Source organism: Bombina bombina, chromosome 5 (genome assembly GCF_027579735.1).
Source record: "Bombina bombina isolate aBomBom1 chromosome 5, aBomBom1.pri, whole genome shotgun sequence".
Lineage (NCBI taxonomy): Eukaryota > Metazoa > Chordata > Amphibia > Anura > Bombinatoridae > Bombina > Bombina bombina.
This window is the reverse complement of record NC_069503.1, coordinates 1,119,469,492-1,119,492,486: the sequence shown is the minus strand read 5'-3', so window position 1 is coordinate 1,119,492,486 and position 22,995 is coordinate 1,119,469,492. Positions and strand designations below refer to the sequence as shown.

The following is a 22,995-nucleotide window of genomic DNA, read 5'->3' as shown; positions in this document are numbered from 1 at the left end:
AGACGCCCCCCCCCTCTTCCTCTGCATATGAAAAAACCCTTTAAGTTTACACAAACAGGAGCAAGCTAGGTAGCTGTTGGTATTCTCCTAAAACTTTGGGGCTTGGTTAGGAGTCTGAAAGAGCAATGTTATTTAAAAATAAGCAAAACTGTACATTTAAAAAAAACAAACAAACAAAAAACTGTATAGGCTATATAAATGGATCATCTACAAAACATTTATGCAAAGAAAAATCTAGTGTATAATGTTCCTTTAAATGAGTGTCAGGGGTTACTATGCACCTCCAGTTATTCTGTAACATGCCTAATTCTCAAAACTGTCAACAGGCACAGATCTGCAGACTCTCTGTTTTGCATACGCAGGGTGCTTTCCAGGACGCACGTTCACACAGGGAAAAAGAGGGTTTTAAGCAAGAAAAGATGTAATAAGTAAAAGAAAAAAAATCCCTCAGGACTTGATAGGAATTTTTATAGCATCATTTATTAATGAAACAAAAAGCAAAAAAAAAACCTCTGTTAGAGCATTGTATTATTGCACTATTGCTTGTATATTGTTTATCAGCTCCCAGTATCTGCCTTCATATGGTAACACAGCATAACCATTGCTCCATTACCATATAAATGCAGATTGCCACATCAATACGGATAGTGAGAATCATCTGTTGGTGCCAGTCGGAGGTGTGGGAGAAAAGGTGGGTGGGTGGCCCAGCGGCAGAGGGGGGGGGGGAATTAAGGGGAGGGAGGGGCGGGACCCTACACTACAGAAAATACATTTTAAAAGGAGAGGGAGGGATGTGATGCTACACTACTGAAAAATGAGAAAGCATGATGGGGAGGCTAAATAATGTTCACATGGAGGGGGAGGTGGGGGGCTATTTTACTACATAAATAAAAAATATTATTACATAAATAAGATAAAAAATAAAGAACTGCCAGTATCTAAGAAGGCTGCCGCTAGTGGGAGGGGGAGGGTTAGAGAGCTGTTTGGGAGGGACCAGTGAGGTGGGAGGGTTGAGGAGGGATCCCTACATTGCAGAAAAAGAAATAATAAAAAGAATAATTCTAAAAAGCCCTAAACTGCATACTAGCAGACTGTCTGCCAGCACCTAAGATGGTGGGGAGGAGTGTGGGGGGGAGGAGGGGGTGATGCTGTTTGGGAGAGGTCAGAGAGGTGGGGGGTTATCCCTACATTACAATACTATTAACCTTACCACCTAACTAATTAACCCTTTCACTGCCAGGTATTTTAGAAGTGTGGTGCGCAGCTGCTATTAGCGATCTTCTAATTACCAAAAAGCAATGGCAAAGCCAGGGAAGCTTTCACAATCATTTGTGTTATGACTGCACAAACAATATGTAAATAATTTCAGTGAGAACCCCACAATGTGTGAAAAAGATTAATATATATATATATATGATCGCATTTGGTGGCATGAAATATACCAGAATGAACCTAGATCAATACTTTGGGTGGCTACTTAAAATAAATAATATAGTTTTGACAGGTATTTAAAAAAATGAAGGCTCTATTTCCGTTTAAAGGGAGTGATAGTAAAAATGCTAAAAATCCTTTGGTACTTTGAGCAAGTTTTTCTCTAAAATTCCCAGTACTCAAGAGGTTAAATGGGGGTTTCATTATTAAATAGAGCATACAATTTTAACTTTCTAATGTATCTATATTATGTATTTTGCAGTGTTCTCATGCTATCCTTTGTTTAAAAGCATACCTAGGTAGGCTTAAATTTGGGAGCTAGCTTCTGGTTAATGGCTGCACACATATGCCTCTAGTCATTGGCTCAGCAATGTGTTCAGCTAACTCCCAGCACTGAACTGATGCCTCTTCAATAAAGGAAACTAAGATTATGAAGCAAAGATGATAATAACAATATATTGGAAAGTTGTTTATAAATGTATGCGCTATGTGAATCATGAAATGTCATGTCCCTTTAAGGTTTGGAACCTCCCTGGCTGCAATTAATACATAAATATTACATAAATGTCTCATCTACTTTATCAATACCATAATAATTTTTTGGGCCAATCACAAAATGTGACATTTCTGTAGCATATTCAGAGCCTTAACTTTCATTTTTAGAATATTACATCACATTCCAGAGAAAAAGCAGCCGCTTCTTATATATTGTATCATGGAATAATATAGCTTAAAGGGACAGTACACTGTAAAATTGTTTTTATATGAATGTATTTTGAATGACTTGTTATACCAGCTGCAGAGTATAAAATGTACGACAAATTGCATTTTTTAGTTTATTTGTGTATATGAAGTAGCTGGTTTTGTGCTTTTAAACCACAGCCTATTACAATGGGTTGAGCTTCAGGTAATATCAGATCTCATTATGTTATCACTTTGTGTACACACACTTGCTTCCTTATCTTATATTTGTCTAGAAAACCAAAGCTCAATACTTAGAGAGAACAATGGAAAATTATCATTTTATTACTTAACTATCATGCCCCCCACTGAGAGTGTAATCTCTTCTGCTGGCTGTGTTTACTTAGGCTATTCAATAGATTATACTCTATAGAAACTTTCAGTATAGATTGGGATACCATACCGCTAAATCAGCTATTTCAAATGTCAAAATAGGGGTAAATGAGCTACTTGAAAACAATTTAAAACACTCCAGCAGGTAAAATGAATAATTGGGAACAATTTAAAGGGGAGATTTTTTGGGTGAACTGTCCCTTTAATGTTACAAAAATCAAACAATGAACGATATATAAGATATAGCCACTAGACATGTTCATTTTTTTTAGATCAGTTTGAAAAACAAATAATACATTTAAACTATGTTTCCTGTTATTCATTCATTAAGAATTCAACACATATAAAATCTGATTCGTTCATTTATTCGGTAACAAAAATAACAGACAGAGAAACGTAATTAAACACATTTTGTATTTGTTGTTTCATTAATCAATGAATAACTTGAAAATTCATTGAAATTAATCATTTATTTTTCAAAACGAATAAGAAAAATGTAAATGTCTAATTAGCCACCACAAGATGCATTCATTCAAACTCGCCACTCTGTGACCACTAAATCCGGCACCATGTATATATTATAATGAATTTGAACGATAAACTAATTTTGAATTGGTAACATAATTCCAAAGAGTTAAAATGCAGAATATATTTAAAACTATTATGTTAACAATTGTATGGAGATATAGTAAAAAATAATACTTATCACATATTAATGATAGACAAAGCAGTCCAGCCATATTAGTTTTATCCCATTAAACTTGGCTAAGAATGAAAATACGTTAAAGTATTGGCTGAATGTGAAGATTGCTTCCTTAAATGTTTTTTCTTTAACCAAAACTATGTTTCATTCAGATCTCCATTGACTAGAATGTTACATTTTGATCTTTAGAATTCAAATGCTAATTTTCATAGACTCACATTGAATCAGCGCATTCAATAGAACGCTACCAGAATCATCTATTGACTGTTACATTTAGTTCAATTGAATTTGAATGTGGAATTCCAATGACTTCCAGTGAATCAGGACTTTCAATACAAGTCTAAAACACCCATCAAATAAGATCTCATATTTATAAAATGGAAATGTGCCAAAAGAATTAATATGCGAGTGAGACAGCTTGCGCAGCCTTGCAATAGGCGCATATATTGTATGGCAATGCCTAATGCTTCCATTGACTTCAAAAGAAATTACCGATTAGACCCTGCAAATATTTATAATAATGTGCCCTTTTTTGTTTGCAAAATGATATTAAGCACATATTTATCTTGTATCCTTGGCTTACCGAAGTGTTCACCAAGCTCCCAGTTGTGCACTGCTGCTCCTTTAATAAAGGATACCAAGAGAATGAAGCAAAATTGGTAAAATAAGTAAATTTGGAAATTGTAAGCCTTTTGTGAATCCTGTTCCTTTGATAGTGATTTTTCTGTGAAATAATCATTAGACAGACTTTTATAAAGGATTGAGATCCAACCTCTCAGTTTGCTTTCCACTTTTGGCCATGAGTAATTCTGCGCACAGAATAAGGCAAACAGGGCGCCTGCTACGTGTCGCAGAAGAAAAGCAATAAAGACTGATAGTTTTTTAATACAGGTCCATACAGGTCCATAGTTATTTAATACAGGTCCATACACAGCACATATACAGGGTTTTTAGTTAAAATATGTACAAGTCATAGATGCCACATTTTTGGTGAACAAATACACACACCATGAAATAACATAATGACAAATAATGGGAAATTAATATTAAATCATTAAAACATTTATAATTCATTCATTTTTTGGCACAGCAGATTTTACTGTTTTTTAAGGAAATATTTGTGAATTGTATGCTTTCATAACGCTGATGTGTGGAAAATAATTGCCCCCTTTCTTGGTGCACATACGCACACTATTGATACACATAGATATACCAAGAATAAGTCATATCATATTGATGATCCTTTTTGATTTGCATTAAATAAATAAAGATACAAATAATTAAAGGAACATAAAACCCCCCCAAAAAAATATTTCATGATTCAGATAGAACATTTAATTTTAAATAACTTTCCGATTTACTTCTATTATTATGAAATTGTCTTCGTTTTCTTGGTATCCTTTGTTGAAAAGCAGAACGGTAATTTCAGGAGTGTGCACTTATCTGCTGTTCTATATGGCAGCAGTTTCCTGTCATGTTGTGCTTAACACAAGTCCACGCTCCCTATCTAGATATCTCTTCAACAAAGAACAAACAAGTTAAGCAAATTTGATAATAGAGGTAAATTGGAAACTTTTTTTAAAATTAGATTCTCTATCTGAGTAATGAAAGAAATGTTTTGGGTTTCACGTCCCTTTAAAGATGGTCAAACTTTTGGAAGCTATCTCAAATGAATGAATGTAATCAACAACATTCAATGTTTAAATAAATGTGGCAAAATATTCACTCACATATAGTTACCTCCCGAGTTGTGAGCTTTTAACCTTTTTATTTCTAGTAAACTTAAAGGGACATGATATCCACATTTTGAAGCACTTGAAAGTGATGCAGCATAGTTGTAAAATCTGACTAGAAAACAGTACAAAACAGCACCTGAACATCTATATGAAAAAAAGAAAGATATTTTACCTCAAATTTTTCTCAGTAGCCACTTCCCATTGTAAAGTGACTTTAAGCAGCCAATAAGGATGCTAGTCCTGGGACTTACAAGGAAGCGTACATATGACATGTGAAGCAGAGTAATTTTATTTCCCTCCACAATTTAAGGAAATGAACTATGACATCTCACAAAATTTCTGTTAAATCTCATGAGATCACAGTAAAGCAAAGTGTACACTCAATACTGATGAAGATGATTGGCTTTTTATTTTTAACATGCAGCTGACATCTGAATGATAATTGTTCACAGAGCACTTACTATTGTCAGAAGAAGACATTTTGAGTTCATGTGATATTTACCTCAGCTTTTTATAGTTATGCTGCATCACTTTCAAGTGATTTAGCTTATGGGTATTATGTCCCTTTAAGTCTTCTTAATTGCATTTGAGCAATAAAAATATTTATATAAATGACACTGTACTTCAATTTTTATTGTCATACAAGTGAAAGAACAGCATTTAAATATGTTGATTTATAAATGTCTAAATATGTTGTCCCCCCCATGAAATACAATGTATCAGTTGTGTACTTCCTACTTCTACCGACAGGCATTTCCTGTAAATGTTCATTAGCTATTTGATCATTGGTTGATTAGTACTTCCTGCTAATCCTAGGTTATAGGCACTTCCTGGTTATGGTCATTGGTTTATTAGTACTTCCTGCTAATTCTCAGTTATAGGTACTTCCTGATTATGATCATTGGTTTATTAGTACTTCCTGCTAATTCTCAGTTATAGGTACTTCCTGATTATGATCATTGGTTTATTAGTACTTCCTGCTAATTCTCAGTTATAGGCACTTCCTGGTTATGGTCATTGGTTGATTAGTATTTCTTGCTAATTATTAGTGATGATAGGCACTTCCTGATTATAGTCATTGGTTTATTAGTACTTCCTGCTAATTCTCAGTTATAGGCACTTCCTGGTTATGGTCATTGGTTGATTAGTATTTCCTGCTAATTATTAGTGATGATAGGCACTTCCTGATTATGGTCATTGGTTTATTAGTACTTCCTGCTAATTCTCAGTTATAGGCACTTCCTGATTATGATCATTGATTTATTAGTACTTCCTCATGGCCAAAAAGAGAAAGTTTATCTAATGATTATTTCACAGAAAAATCACTATCAAAGGAACATGATTCACAAAAAGCTTACAATTTCCAAATTTACTTAATTTATCAATTTTGTTTCATTCTCTTGGTATCCTTTATTAAAGGAGCAGCAATGCACAACTGGGAGCTTGGTGAACACTTCGGTAAGCCAAGGATACGAGATAAATATATGCAACCACCAATCAGATGAATAATAAATAAATGATAAGCTGTGTTATTTACCCTTGGCTGGCCAATAACAAGAGGTATATGTGCATAACTACCTAACTACCAATCACCAGCCAGTAGTGCATAGCTGCTTCTGAGCATATCTATGTATGCTTTTAAAACAAGTAATTACAAAAAAGTGAAGTAAATTTGATAACAGAAATTAAAAAAAGTCTATTAAAATTGCATGGTCTATCTGTAACATGGAAGTATAATATTGACTTGCAGGTCCCTTTAAGAGTACACGGCATGCAGTAACCACTCATTTATTCTTTTATAGTAAACACACTTTTATAGCCTTTGAACTAGCACAATCATCTAAACAAACATGAAGCTGTAATATTTTATTTATCTACAGCTATGGGCTATTTTGAGTTACTTTGAAGCATGTTTTATATTTTTTTAATGAACAGCATAAAATCTTATCTCAATATCCATTTAGATGCTACAAATGGAATTTATAACCTTTATATTTCTTGCAAATATATTTTTTCTCTAATAACTATTTAAGAAACACAGTATATATGTAACATTCAGATGCCATTGTTTATTGTTTTATTGCATAACAATGATTAGAAATCATACAAAAAGAGATTTCAGGAACTCCATGGATGAAAAATAAAACAGTCTTTATTCAAAACATAAAACCAGATACAGGATATAGGTAATGACTGGTCTTACGCGTTTCGGCTGACCCCCATAATCATAATTAGCATTTAAAAGGGTTACAATTGAATTCTATTGGATGGTGTTAATTATACACCTGCTAAACCTGTTCACGTATAACTCTCAGGCCTCTATTTATCAAAGGTCTTGCGGACCTTATCCAACAGTGCCGATCAGGTCCGCAAGACCTTGCTAAATGTGGAGAGCAATACGCTCTCCGCATTTAACATTTCACCAGCAGCTCACAAGAGCTGCTGGTGCAACGCCGCCCCCTGCTGACTCGCGGCCAATCGGCCACCAGCAGGGAGGTGTCAATCAACCCGATCGTACTCGATCGGGTTGATTTCCGGCGATTCCTGTCTGCCTGCTCAGAGCAGGCGGACAGGGTTGTGGAGCAGCGGTCTTTAGACCGCTGCTTTATAACTTGTGTTTCTGGCGAGTCTGAAGACTCGCCAGAAACACGGCCCTTCAAGCTCCGTACGGAGCTTGAGAACTATGGGCCTCAGTACAAAGTGGATCAACAGTGCAATAATAATAATACTCAGAGGCATTCTCATAATCAAATGTTATTATAATTTATCAACTAGAACAAAGGAAAAAGCACAAGACTAGTTAAATCAAATCAAAAGATAGTTAGAAGTTAGCAAATAGACAACTGTGATATAGTCAATAGCAAAGCATTACAAATTTAAGTAAGACTGTTTTATTTTTAATCCATGGAAGAGGGCTCTCGTGAGTGCAATGCTTCCTAGCAATGCGAACATGAGCTCGCGTTCGCATTGCGATTTACTTGTAACGCCAGCATTCGCATTGCGATTTACTTGTAACACCAGCGCACATTAAAGTGGAGCCCTAATATTGCTTGCAAGCAAAAAATATTTAGCGGAACACTTGTAATCTGGCCCAAAATGTTTTAAAAGCCTAAGGTAAGCGGGGCTAAAGGTAGGTTATCAAAATGTACTTTTCTTTCAAGAAATTATAATGGTAAGTGTTAAATGTAATTTACAATATATTTAGTACTGAAAGGACTGTTTTGTGTTCCTTTAATATTAACCTTTTAATTACTGGAGGTCAAAAGAAACTAGTATAAATAGCTAGATCCTACATGAAACCCAAAGGTTTTTCCGTTTGGCATTCAGATAGAGCCTACAAATTTAAAAAACTTTCCAATTTATCTCATATATCAAATTTGTGTTGTTCTCTCGGTTTGCTTTGTTCAAGAATAAGGCTATAATGAGAGCCGAAACGCATTGACCGCAGCTGCTCAGAGTCTTGTTTTTTTTATATATGAGTTGGTAAACATTTATTTCCTAGTCAAGTATCTCTATTTTCTTACTGTATGCACCATGATTATTTTTTTTTTCTTAGGCCCCTGGAATATTGTTACAAGCATTTTAGGACATTCTATTATTTTTTATGACGGTAACAAATTGGGACACTTTCACATAGGAAGGAATTTGGACACTCTTTTTTGGAACCTGTTTTAACAGTTTATTCTGACAGCGTTTTCTTATTTATTTTTTTACATATATGTATATATTTTTGTGCATTCATGTTTAGCACTTAACTTTTTTGTTTATGCAATATTATTCTTTTGAATGACTGTCATTGTTAGGTACATATATATATATATATATATATATATATATATGTCCATCTATTTGTATATTTAAGTACTTTTTAATGTTTATGGTTTTAAATATATTGTGTTAATAAACTTGATTGTATATATCTTAGCTTAGTTTGGTTTTCTCCTTGTATACATTTCCCATGTGTAACTGCCCCTAACTGGCCTCAACAGAAAAGGAAACCTAGATTATAACATGGCTGCTACCAGTGCTTTATGGGCACTAAAACTTTACACTTATTTTTTCAATGTTTAAACAACTAATTAAAAAACACATCTGTATATTATTCTCAGGCTAATATTCGTGTTGCTATATCATTATATCTAGCATACATTTACTGTTTAATTTCCTTTTACTGTTATATAATTTACTAATTTCTCTATTTTAAACCAATAGATTAAATATAAAACCCAGGGCTTGACAAACCCAGGCACCGCCACTGGCTCCTTAAAAATGGCTCCCTTGTTTAGAGTCCCTAAAACACTTTCCCCCACTGGCAATGTATTTAGTAATTGGCAAAGGTTTCTGGCTCCTAAATTTATGGTCTGGCTCCTAGAATTTGAACAAATTTGTCGAGCCCTGATAAAACCTAATTGTTAAACTCATATCTTGTAGAAAAAGTTGCTGCAGCTTCAGCACACAAAATTACCTGACCCTCATCAGTGCATCAAGTGGCAAGCTCGGCTACGCTGAAATCAATGGAACCATTTCTATCTTACAACCTGTAACTTCTTACAGCACTGTCAATGATACCGGCATCACAAAAAAAGTTTAAAAACATGTTACAAAACAAATACATTAAGAGGAAGTGAAAACAATTATTATTTTCAGGATTACAATTTTATATAAAATGTACTTTCTAGTATCAAATTTGCTTCATTCTCTTGATATCCATTTCTGAAGGAGCAGCAATGCACTACTGGGAGGTAGCTGAACACATTGGGTGAGTCAATGACAAGAGGCAGCCACCAATAAGCAGCTAGCTCCCAGTAGGGCATCGCTGCTCCTGAGCCTAACCTCAGTTTGCTTTTTAACAAAGGATACCAAGACAATAAAGTACATTTTAAAATATAAATAAACTGGAAATATATTGAAAACTGCATGCTCTGTTTTTGACTTTACTGTCCCTTTAATAAAAAAGACATCCTTTGTAAAATGTCCACTTTAACATAAGCACAAAAGAAAACAAAAAAAAGTTCATGAAAACCTAATTAAAGGACCACTTGATGCAGTAGAATTACATGATTAACATGTGCATAATAAAAAAGACAATTCAATAGAAGTTACTCTGAATTTCACATATACCGTAGATTTTTTTCTGACAAATTTAGGGCGCGATCCGATATCGATCGCAGTTTGCGGCGCAAGCGAGGGAACCGGTGTCGCCCGCAGTTTCAGCTCGCAACTCGAGCCATCCCATATAGGTCGCCGTCAGATGCTAACGTGCCGTAAGTCTCACAAACCAGCGATGTCCAGAAATCTGCGTAAGTACAAATTTCTGGCGTCGCCAGTGACTTGCGCCACGTTAGAATCTGCCGGCGCCTATAAAACCTGACTAAAGTTTAAAACACCCGCACTGTCTAACACGCCTCCCTAACATAGCCCGCACTGTCTAACACGCCTCCCTAACATAGACCGCACTGTCTAACACGCCTCCCTAACATAGCCCGCACTGTCTAACCCTCTATCCGCTATCCCCCCTCACTAGCCTAACAATAAAAAAGCTATTAACCCCTAAACCGCCGCTCCCGTACCCCGCCGCAACCTAATAAAGTTATTAACCCCTAAACCGTCGCTCCCGTACCCCGCCGCCATCTATATTATATCTATAACCCCCTAAATATATTAAAATTATTAACCCCTAATGTAAGCCCCTTACACCGCCGCCATCTCTATTAAAATGATTAACCCCTAATTTAATCTACCTACCCCGCCGCCAGCTATATTATCTATATTAACCCTAAGTATATTATAGTTAATATAGTTATTACATTATATATATTAACTATATTAACCCTAATTATATTAGGGTTAATATAGTTACTATAGTATTTATATTAACTATATCTAACACTAACACCCCTAACTATATTTATATTAAATTAATCTAATTAATTTATAAACTAAAATATTCCTATTTAAATCTAAATACTTACCTATAAAATAATCCCTAAGATAATCCCTAAGATAGCTACAATATAATTAATAATTACATTGTAGCTATGTTAGGGTTAATATTTATTTTACAGGTAAATTGTTAATTATTATAACTAGGTATAATAGATATTAAATAGTTATTAACTATTTAATATCTACCTAGTTAAAATAATTACCCAATTACCTGTAAAATAAATCCTAACCTAAGTTATAAATACACCTACACTATCAATAAATTAAATAAAGTACAAACATCTATCTAAAAATACAATTAAATTAACTAAACTAAATTACAAAAAAAACAAACACTAAATTACAAAAAATAAAAAAAAGATTACAAGATTTTTAAGCTAATTACACCTATTCTAAGCCCCCTAATAAAATAATAAACCCCCAAAATAAAAACAATTCCCTGCCCTATTCTAAATTAAACATATTTCAAAGCTCTTTACCTTACCAGCCCTTAAAAGGGCCTTTTGTGGGGCATGCCCCAAAGAATTCAGCTCTTTTGCATTCAACAAATACAATCCCCCCCCCCATTACAACCCACCACCCACATACCCCTATTCTAAACCCACCCAAACCCCCCTTAAAAAAGCCTAACACTACCCCCCTGAAGATCTCCCTACCTTGTCTTCACCACACCGGGCCGAACTCCTGATCCGATCCGGGCGATGTTGTCCTCCAAGCGGCAAAGAAGAATTCTTCCTCCGGCGATGTCATCCTCCAAGCGGCAAAGAAGAATTCTTCCTCCGGCGATGTCATCCTCCAAGCGGCAAAGAAGAATTCTTCCTCCGGCGACGTCTTCCTCCAAGCGGCAGCAAAGTCTTCATTCTTCCGGCGGCATCTTCAATCTTCTTTCTTCGCTCCGCCGCCGCGGAGCATCCATCCCGGCCGACTGCTAAACTTGGAATGAGGTACCTTTAAATGACGTCATCCAAGATGGCGTCCGCCGAATTCCGATTGGCTGATTGGATTCTATCAGCCAATCGGAATTAAGTTAAAAAAATCTGATTGGCTGATTGAATCAGCCAATCAGATTCAAGTTCAATCCGATTGGCTGATCCAATCAGCCAATCAGATTGAGCTCGCATTCTATTGGCTGTTCCGATCAGCCAATAGAATGCGAGCTCAATCTGATTGGCTGATAGGTGTAATTAGCTTAAAAATCTTGTAATCTTTTTTTTATTTTTTGTAATTTAGTGTTTTTTTTTTTTTGTAATTTAGTTTAGTTAATTTAATTGTATTTTTAGATAGATGTTTGTACTTTATTTAATTTATTGATAGTGTAGGTGTATTTATAACTTAGGTTAGGATTTATTTTACAGGTAATTGGGTAATTATTTTAACTAGCTAGATATTAAATAGTTAATAACTATTTAATATCTATTATACCTAGTTAAAATAATTAACAATTTACCTGTAAAATAAATATTAACCCTAACATAGCTACAATGTAATTATTAATTATATTGTAGCTATCTTAGGGATTATTTTATAGGTAAGTATTTAGATTTAAATAGGAATATTTTAGTTTATAAATTAATTAGATTAATTTAATATAAATATAGTTAGGGGTGTTAGTGTTAGATAGAGTTAATATAGTTAATATAAATACTATAGTAACTATATTAACCCTAATATAATTAGGGTTAATATAGTTAATATATATAATGTAATAACTATATTAACTATAATATACTTAGGGTTAATATAGATAATATAGCTGGCGGCGGGGTAGGTAGATTAAATTAGGGGTTAATCATTTTAATAGAGATGGCGGCGGTGTAAGGGGCTTACATTAGGGGTTAATAATATTAATATAGCTGGCGGCGGTATAGGGGGATTAGATTAGGGGTTAATAATTTTTATATAGGTGGCGGCAGTGTAAGGGGTCAGATTAGGGGATAGATAAGGTAGATGGCGGCGGTTTTAGAGGCTCACAGTAGGGGGTTAGTTTATGTAGATGGCGGCGGGGTCCGGGAGCGGCGGTTTAGGGGGTAATAACTTTATTAGGGATTTGGGGGGGGGGATCGCGGTTGACAGGGAGATAGACATTGCGCATGCGTTAGGTGTTAGGTTTATTTTAGAAGATCGCGGTTGACAGGGAGATAGACATTGCGCATGCGTTAGGTGTTAGGTTTATTTTAGCAGCTAGTTTAGGGAGTTACGGGGCTCCAATAGTCAGCGTAAGGCTTCTTACGGCTGCTTTTTGTGGCGAGGTGAAAATGGAGTAAGTTTTCTCCATTTTCGCCACGTAAGTCCTTACGCTGCATATTGGATACCAAACTGCGCGGGTTTGGTATACCTGCCTATGGCCCAAAAAACTGCGGGCGACGGCAGAAATATACGCGCGTAACTTCTAGCTTACGCCGTATATAGGATACCAAATCCGCGCAATTATTGGCGTCGCCGGCTTTTGCGGGCGACGCTTTATATCGGATCGACCCCTTATTTTTTTTCTCACATTTTCTGGCCCCTGTATCATGTGACAGACAGCAGCCAATCACAGACTAGTATACATATACCATATGTGCTTGTGCACATGCTCAGTACGATCTTGTTCCCCAGAAAGTGTGAATATAAAAAGAATTAGCAAAATTTGATAAAGGAAGTAAATTGTAAAGTGTCTTGAAACTGCTGCTCTATCTGAATCATAAAAGTTAATTTTGACTTGAGTGTCCCTTTAAGACAACTGTATTTGATGGTAAGACATGACCATGAGATAAAATACTTCATTGCGTCTTTCTAAATCCCTCCTGACTCGAGGATTAGGTAAAAAATTCCATAAAACCCCTAAACACCAATGGTTAGCCCTTCTTTTGTGTCTGTGAGTTTATGGAGACATATGTCGCTCTATCCAGCGAGACTATTTTAACATAACAGATATGCAAATATTTAACAATATGTGTAATTACAGAACCTCATTGGTAAAGGTTGTTTCCAACGAGCTGCGGTTGTAATTTATGCTTTTTGGCATTGCTTTTGGCTCTTGTTTGATGTGCGAGATATCAAGTATTGGCCCATTTAACATAACCATAGATTTTAAAGGGACATGAAACCAAAAATATTTCTTTCATGATTCAGATAGAGAATACGATTTTAAACAACATTCCAATTTACTTCTATTAAATAATTTGCTTCATTCTTTAGATATCCCTTGTTGAAGAAATAGCAATGCACATGGGTGAGCCAATAACAAGAGGCATCTATGTGCAGCAACCAATCAGCAGATACTGAGCATATCTAGATATGCTTTTCAACCAACAATATCACGAAAATGAAGCAAATTAGATAACAGAAGTAAATTGGAAAACTGTTTAAAATAGCATGCTCTTTCTAAAGCATGAAAGAAAGTTTTTGGCTAGAATGTCCCTTTAATGGCAGATATGCCTACTGGTGATTGGCTAAAAAAGACAGGTGAAGTGAGGCTCAAATATGATCTTGTCTGAAAAACAAGCCCCCTCACCAACCTAACAAGCTTCCATAAATCCAGCCCAATATTTTTATCTTTACATGGAAATCCTAATAGATGCAAAAAAAAAATGTTATAACAAGTGATCAGTTATTGCCCAAAAGGGAAAAATTATGTGTGAACAAAAGAAATACAATAAATAAAAAGTACCCTACAATAATTTGACTGTGACAGACTAGACCCTCTGGAACCCTGGCTTCACTCTAGAACATTTGGGGTTCCCTCTCTCAATAATCCATTTAGCAAAAGCGCTAAAGCACTGAAACATTGATATCTGCTACAAATGACCCTTAACTTGCAGCCTGTGTATTGCTAATATTCTTCCCTATGGCAAGACAGTACATTGACACATTGGCCTCTATTTATCAAGCCGTCAACTTACCTGCATTCGACGGCACCAATTTTAAGGGCTATTCGTAATTTAGTATAGGGTAGGGCTTTTTATTATTTTGGGGGGCATTTTTTATTTTATTAGGGGGATTAGATTTGGTGTAATTAGTTTAAAAAAATTGTAATTATTTTTTTATTTTCTGTAATTTAGTGTTTGTTTTTTTTGTACTTTAGATAATTGTTTTTAATTGTATTTAATTGTATTTAGTTTAGGGAATTTATTTAATTATAGTGTAGTGTTAGGTGTAATTGTAACTTAGGTACTTTTGTATTTATTTTAACTAGGTAGTTATTAAATAGTTAATAACTTTTTAATAACTATTGTACCTAGTTAAAATAAATACAAACTTGCCTGTAAAATAAAAATAAATTCTAGGATAGCTACAATGTAACTATTAGTTATATTGTAGCTATTTTAGGGTTTATTTTATAGGTAAGTATTTAGTTTTAAATAGGAATAATTTATTTCGATTTATTTAAATTATATTTAAGTTAGGGGATGTTAAGGTTAGTGTTAGACTTAGGTTTAGGGGTTAATACATTTAATATAGTGGCAGTGGTGTAGGGGGGCAGATTAGGGGTTAATAAACATAATGTAGGTGGCAGCGGTGTAGGGGGGGAAGATTAGGGGTTAATAAGTATAATGTAGGTGGCGGTGGGCCCCGGGAGAGGCGGTTTAGGGGTTAATACATTTATTAGAGTTGCGGCGGTATAGGGGGGCAGATTAGGGGTTAATAAGTATAATATAGGTGACGGTGGGCTCCGGGAGCGGCGGTTTATGGGTTAAACACTTTATTTAGTTGCGGCGGTGCAGGGGGGGCAGATTAGGGATGTTTAGACTCGGGGTACATGTTACGATGTTAGGTGTAGACATTTACCATAGGAATTAATGGGATTTCAGACAGCAGCGAACATAAGCTTTCTCTGCTTTCAGTCTCCCATTGATTCCTATGGTATCTGCCGCCTCCAGGGCGGCGGATTGAAAACCAGGTACGCTGGGCCGGAAAAGTGCCGAGCGTACCTGCTACTTATTTGATAACTAGCAAAAGTAGACAGATTGTGCCAAACTTGCGTTTGAACATCTGTAGTGACGTAAGCATCGATCTGTGTCGGACTGAGTCCGGCGGATCGTAAGTTACATAACAAAATTCTACTTTTGCCGGTCTGTAGGGTTCGATAACTAAGGTGAATCAGGCTTGCCACAAATACGCTGCGGTATTCCAGTGTATTTGCAGTTGACAGCTTGATAAATAGAGGCCATTGGGGTCAATTTATCAAAGTGCGATCGGCATGATACAATGTAGCGTATCATGTCCCCCGCACATCGATAAATGCCGACAGCATATGCTGTTGGCATTTATCATTGCACAAGCAGTTCTGGTGAACTGCTTGTGCAATGTCGCACCCTGCAGATTTGAGGCCAATCGGCCGCTAGCAGGGGGTGTCATCATATAGGATGTCGATAGTATAGGATCGAGCGGATTGAAGACCGCAGCGGAAAAGTTATGGAGCAGCAGTCTTTAGACCGCTGCTTCATAACTACTGTTTAAAGGCTAACCTGAAGGCTCGCATGGAAACAGGGGCATCGAGCTCCATTCGGAGCTTGATAATTCGGCCCCAATATTTCCTTTCAATGGGGTCTATTTAACAAGGGCCGAATGGCCCCTGTTCCCCTTGTTTCTGCGCTAGTCTTCAGGCTCGCTGGAAACAGGAGTTAAGAAGCAGTGGTCTTAAGACTGCTGCTCCTAAACTCATACGCCGCCTCTGAGATGGCGTATAGCAATCCGCCCAATCGTGTACGATCGGGCTGATTGACACCTCCTGCTAGCAGCCGATTGGCCGCAAATCTGCAGCGGAGCGTTATTGCACCAGCAGTTCACAAGAACTGCTGGTGTAATGATAATAGCCGACAGCATATGCTGTCAGCATTTATCGATTTGCGGCGACATGGTTCGCTATAGCGATATAAATAGACCTCCTTGCCTCAATTTTATATTGCATGTTCATCCACAATAAGCTTCTGGCTTGTTTCCATTTCTCCCTATTAAGATATAACATCTGTCTTATCTTCTTTCATTGACACAAAGCACTTTTCTCCACAGTCAGACAGCTGTTTAATAAAACAAAGTATTTGCAGCCTTTTGTAGAACACTAGATCACAAGTCAGCCTGAAGACACACGTCCTATTTCCTTTGCTAGTTATTTAGTTATTCTAAACGGAAAGGGAATTCTTTTATCAGCAGGTGATCATTTTGCTGTGGTGTGGTACTAAAGATGTAATCATATATAACCCAATATTCCATTAGCTTTACCTATTTAATAATCCATAAAGAAGATAAAATAGAAATTAATGCTCTAGACAAAGTAGTTAAAAAGCCTAAATGTGGGTTAACAGAAGGCCTTTGGTTATGAGATGGTGCAGCAATTTTATACAACATCTGTTTTAGAGAAACTATATTATCTGTGCTTCGTTACTCATTATAATGCAAAAAAGTCAAAAGTGGGGAAAAAAAAGGAATTTTTACTGTAAACGTAGGAAATTATCTTTCTCTTTTTAGAATAAAATGTATATTTTTTATAATTTAAAATAAATAAAACATAATAGACTAGATTACAGATTACAAGTTGCTCACTAATGTTACTGTGAGCAATATTGAAATATCTCACCCAAGCTTACTGGTGCTCGTATTACAAGTTGAAAGTAAATATGACTGCACAAGCGCAAACTAAATTTGCGCTTGTCAGGTTAGCGAGACTGGAGTTCTCACACAAAGGTATAGGGCTAAATTAAAAGTTGCATCATACACATAATAAATGCATTAAAATAAAGTGCTACACTCATACATACACTATCGAATAAAAAAATTATTCATATAAACATAAAAAAGATATAAGGTTTAACAAGTATATGGTATACATACTGTACATAAACACACACACACACACACATATATATATATATATATATATATATATATATATATATATATATATATGTATATACACACACATTTTTAGCCCTTTTCACTCAAATACCTGAAACATGAAAAATCTTTTTTAATAATTTAATATTTAATAATGTTCTATGTATTTTTAAATAGACATTCCTATATATCTTTATATAAATATAGCTATATATATTTAATAATTTACAAAAAAAATACATCAGATACTGTATATATATATAACTCTTATTTAAAAATAAGTAGAACATTTTCTTCTAGGTGAAGAACATTGGAATCTAAAATATTCATAATTTATGTCAGGTATAGCTCACGTTAAATGTGGTCGGGTTAGTGTACGAGCGATAGGTGTTGGGATTTTTTTTATTTGCTCTCTCCATTGAAGTCTAGGGGAGAACTTAGCGTGGATTCAATATAAGAAGTCCAACAGTTAGGCCCCTATTTAAGAAAGTCTGGTGGACCTGATCCGACAGTGCGGATCAGGTCCGCCAGACCTCGCTGAATATGGCGAGCAATACGCTCGCCGTATTCAGCATTGCACCAGCAGCTCTTGTGAGCTGCTGGTGCAACGTCGCCTCCTGCAGACTCGCGGCCAATGGGCCGCCAGCAGGGGGATGTCAATCAACCTGATCGTACTCGATTGGGTTGATTTCCGGCAATGTCTGTCCGCCTGATCAGAGCAGGCGGACAGGTTATGGAGCAGCGGTCTTTGCGACTGCTGCTTCATAACTGCAGGCTCGCCAGAAACACGGGGCATCAAGCTCCATTCCGAGCTTGATAGATAGGCCCCTTAGTGTGCATCGGCTTTCGCACACACACAAACATAATATGTGCGCTAACTTGCGTGCATCAAAAGTTTTCTAACGGTGGTATGTGCACACAAGCAAAAGCGCTAATTCACTAAATAGTGCGCCACTTGTAATCTGGCCCAATATGTAATTCTACCATTTTTTACAAAATATCATCTAAATTTAAATGATGTAACACAATTATTTGTATAATAAAAAATAAATAAAAATATACCTATATGAAGAGAGTTAAACTAATTTTAAGGCTAACCTAAGAAAAAAGTAACATGTAATATGGGTAGACTTGATGGGCCATTTTGGTTTTTATTAACCATCAAATTCTATGTTTCTATGTTTTCATATAGAGCTTATTTCCCGCTTATTATTACTATTAGCTTTAAGAACAGGTATAAAATAAAGTAGTTACAAAGTGACTTGTACTAACTGAAAATGAACCTTAGCTCTGTATTCCAAGGTTCTTGTTAGTTGAGAAAACATTAGTCACATGTTTTAAATTAGCGGAAATTTGGAAATATTGGAATCCACTGAATATACCACTTAACTGGGCAGGAAAGTCAAACCTTTTATGACTCCAGTGGAGCCTATGATATATACAGTACTTCTGTTTTCAATTTTGCTTCCTTCTCTTGGTATCTTTTGTTACTATCGACCTTTAGAAGCAGCAGTGCACTACTGGGAGCTAGCTGCACATATGTGCCTCTTGTTATTGGTCACCTGATGTGTTCAAATGGCTCCCAATAGTGCATTGTTGCTCCTGAGTCTACCTAAGTTTACTCTTCAACAAAGGATACCTAAAAACACTATTTACACTCCTGGGAGAGAGCTTAGTACATCTAGTGAGCCAATGACATATATGTGCATTCACTAATCAGTAGCTAACTCCCAGTAGTGCATTGCTGCTCCTGAGTCTACCTAAGTTTACTCTTCAACAAAGGATACCTAAAATCACTATTTACACTCCTAGGAGCGAGCTGAGTACATCTAGTGAGCCAATGACATATATGTGCATTCACTAATCAGTAGCTAACTCCCAGTAGTGCATTGCTGCTCCTGAGTCTACCTAAGTTTACTCTTCAACAAAGGATACCTAAAAACACTATTTACACTCCTGGGAGAGAGCTTAGTACATCTAGTGAGCCAATTACATATATGTGCATTCACCAATCAGTAGCTAACTCCCAGTAGTGCATTGCTGCTCCTGAGTCTACCCAGTTATGCATTTCAACAACATTTCATAAAAAAAGTGAACTGGAAAGTTGCTTAAAACAATTTATAAATGTCCTCTATGTCCCTTTAACGATCAATATAACCTGCAGACCTTGTATTTAAATGCAGACTGTCTGATTTGCCACAGATATCTCATTATTATTATCATTTATTTGTATAGCGCCGCCAAATTTCGTAGCGCTGGATCTCATTTCCTCTAGTTATGAACTCTGTACCATTCCTGCACAGTAGCCTGCTACAATATCTAAACAAAGCTGCACAATAGCATCAACTTAAATAAAGTTAAAGCAGTAGCTTTTGCTACTACTACAAGTCAGCAGCAGCACAAAAAAGATTTTTTTTTTAAATACTGGTGTTCAGACTGGCCTAAAACAAAAGTTCAGCTTAAATACTTATTGGCCGACACCAGAATAAATCAACTGAGATTTTTAAATCACTATTGAATCATTTATGTTCAAACATTCAAACCTTTCTTATCTTAAAGTGCATATTTGAATTTTCTGCTTGCAAAAAAAAAAAAAAACCCTACCTACAGAAAAAGGTTTTCCCACCTTCAGAGTAACAGTTTTTTTTTTGTCATCATGACACAGAACAGTTGTCACATGTTTTTTTTTTTTTTTTTTTTTTTTAAGATTTTAGTTTTAACTTAAATGAGACAGACCATGTAAAAATATATATTATAATATATTTATATGATTTATTAAAGGGGCATTACAATCATAATTAAACGTTGATTTTTAAATAGTTTCCCAATTATAAAACAATATAATATGAAGAATTGCCACCTTTCCGTATGTCGCATGAAAAGAATGCACCAGCCTTCAATCTTTCTTCACAAAACCAGACCTTTATTAATGCTGTAGATGGGTTAAAAAAATACAGATACAGGACAACTTTTCATGCCATAGAGAGGCCCTTAGTCATGACAATAATATAGGTTTGTTTGTTTTAAAAAAACGATTGGAGGCTGTTATATAGTTTCAGATTATAAATGCTGGGAGCAATGCTAAAGGGGCATGAAACCCAACATTTTTTCTTTTATGATTCAGATAGAGAAAACTATTTTAAATAACTTTCCAAATTACTTATATTATTTAATGTGCTTCCTTCTCTTATTATTCTTTGCTGAAAGGTTTATCTAGCAATGTTCAAGAGCAGCAAAGAACCTAGGTTTTAGCTGCTGATTGGTGGCTGCATATATATATATATACCGATAGTCATTGGCTCTCTCATGTGTTCAGTCAGCAACCAGTAGTGCATTGCTGCTCATTCAACAAAGCATACCAAGAGAACGAAGACAAAATGATAATAGGAGTCAATTAGAAAGTTGCTTAAACTTGCATGCTCTATCTAAATCATGAAAGAAACAATTTGGGTTTCATGTCCCTTTAAAGATACTCAAACCTAATTCTGAAAGTCATGAGCTTTCCAATTCCTGTAGTCACTGTTCCAATGCAGTCAATGAATGCATACACAAGTGAAACCTAGGTTCCAACATGGCAGTCCATACAGCAAAAATACTTTTATAAAATAAATATTATCACCTGGCTAATATTTTTTTTTTAATACATCTTTCTCTCTAACATATATTTAGGACTAAATTACAAGTGAAGCGCAAAAATATTTGCACTATTGTGCATTACTGTCTCATTGTTGATTGTGCTCATATTACAAGTCCAAAGTTATTTTTTTTAGCGCTCAAGCAATGTAATAGCTTAGTTCCTGTAAAAGCAGAATATGTGCTACACAATAAGTGCTCCTATGGAAACAATAAAGCAATGCGCACTTATATCTTATAATGTTAAGTAATAAAAAAAAGAACAAAAATAGGCTTGTGGTCTATTACATGAAAAGTATCACTGAATTTCTATTGATTTCCTGAAACCTTTAATAGTTTTAAGTGTACCTTTCGAATATGAAATTAAAAATATATGGCACCAAACACAGCCATAGGGAAATTATATTTTAGTTGTCATCGGATTTTCGTTTCCTTGTTAACTGCCAACATTTACAAACTTTAAATTTCAGGCCCCCCTGAGGAGAAAAAAAAAAGTAAATAAAGAAGACTTAGAGGGCCAGCTAAACACGAATGTGTGATGATACGTGCAAGAGAAAGCTGGCAAACTCAATGGAAAATGCTGATGAGGCACGAGTTACCCTAAGGCCATAATTCAGCTGTCAGAATGCCAGTCCCAATGGAAATAGTTGCATGACCATCATCCAATTAAAAAATCAGGCCACATTAGTCTTCTAGCGAACGACTTGGGTATGATGAGTGTGAAAGTCACACTGTATTTAATCAGACTTGTACGGTTACATTCAATTGATGAGAATACTGTACGTCATTGGATCTACAGCTGGAATATGCTTTAAAGGAATACTAAACAAAAAATATTTCATTCATTTAAGCAATGTCTCGTCTAAGCATGTTTTGTTTCATTGTATTTAAAGAGGCCAAGATGAGAAGAAAGCATAATTCTGTCGCTACATAAATCCATGGTAAGACCATATGTTGAGTATAGAGAACAGTTCTGGGGACCAATTTTTAAAAAACGACATAGCAAAACTAAAAAAATTCAGAGAAGGGTCACAAAACTAATAAGGGGAATGGGGGAACTATTAAGAGAGGTTCGCCAAACTGGGTCTGTTTACTCTAGAAAAAAAGTTTTTTGAGAGGGTATATGATTACTTTACATAAATATATTCAAGGCCCAGATACAGAGATGATGGACGCTCTGTTTATTCCAATAATATTGCTTGTGACAAGAGATCACAATTTAAAGAGACGGTAAACTGTAAAATAGTTTTTCCCTTAATGTGTTTCCAATTACTTTTTTTTACCAACTGCAGAGTTTAAAATGTAAGAGAATTAGCTTTTTAAGGTTTATTTGTGTATATTTAATAGTTTTAATAGCTTTAAAATGGGTTGAGTTTGTAGGTATAATCAGATATCATTATTTTACCACATTGTGTACATAACATGCTTCTTTATCTTATATCTGTCCTTAAACCAATCACCAATACTTGGAGAGAACAATGGAAAATTAACATGTTATTACCTTATCTCTTCTATACCCCACTGGTAGTGTAATTTCTTCTTCTGGCTGTGTTTATACAGCGTATCTATAGCTTGGACCTAAGGCTAAAACTTTCAGAATAGGTGGGGATACCACAGGCTAAATCAACTATTTCAAATGCCATTATAAGGATAAAG

General features: G+C 35.5%; 1 protein-coding gene across 1 annotated transcript in view; it reads right to left on the bottom strand.

Annotated features, from left to right (window-relative positions):
- ADGRB1 (adhesion G protein-coupled receptor B1) overlaps positions 1-22,995 on the bottom strand; it is a 736,329-nt gene that overhangs the window by 108,278 nt on the left and 605,056 nt on the right.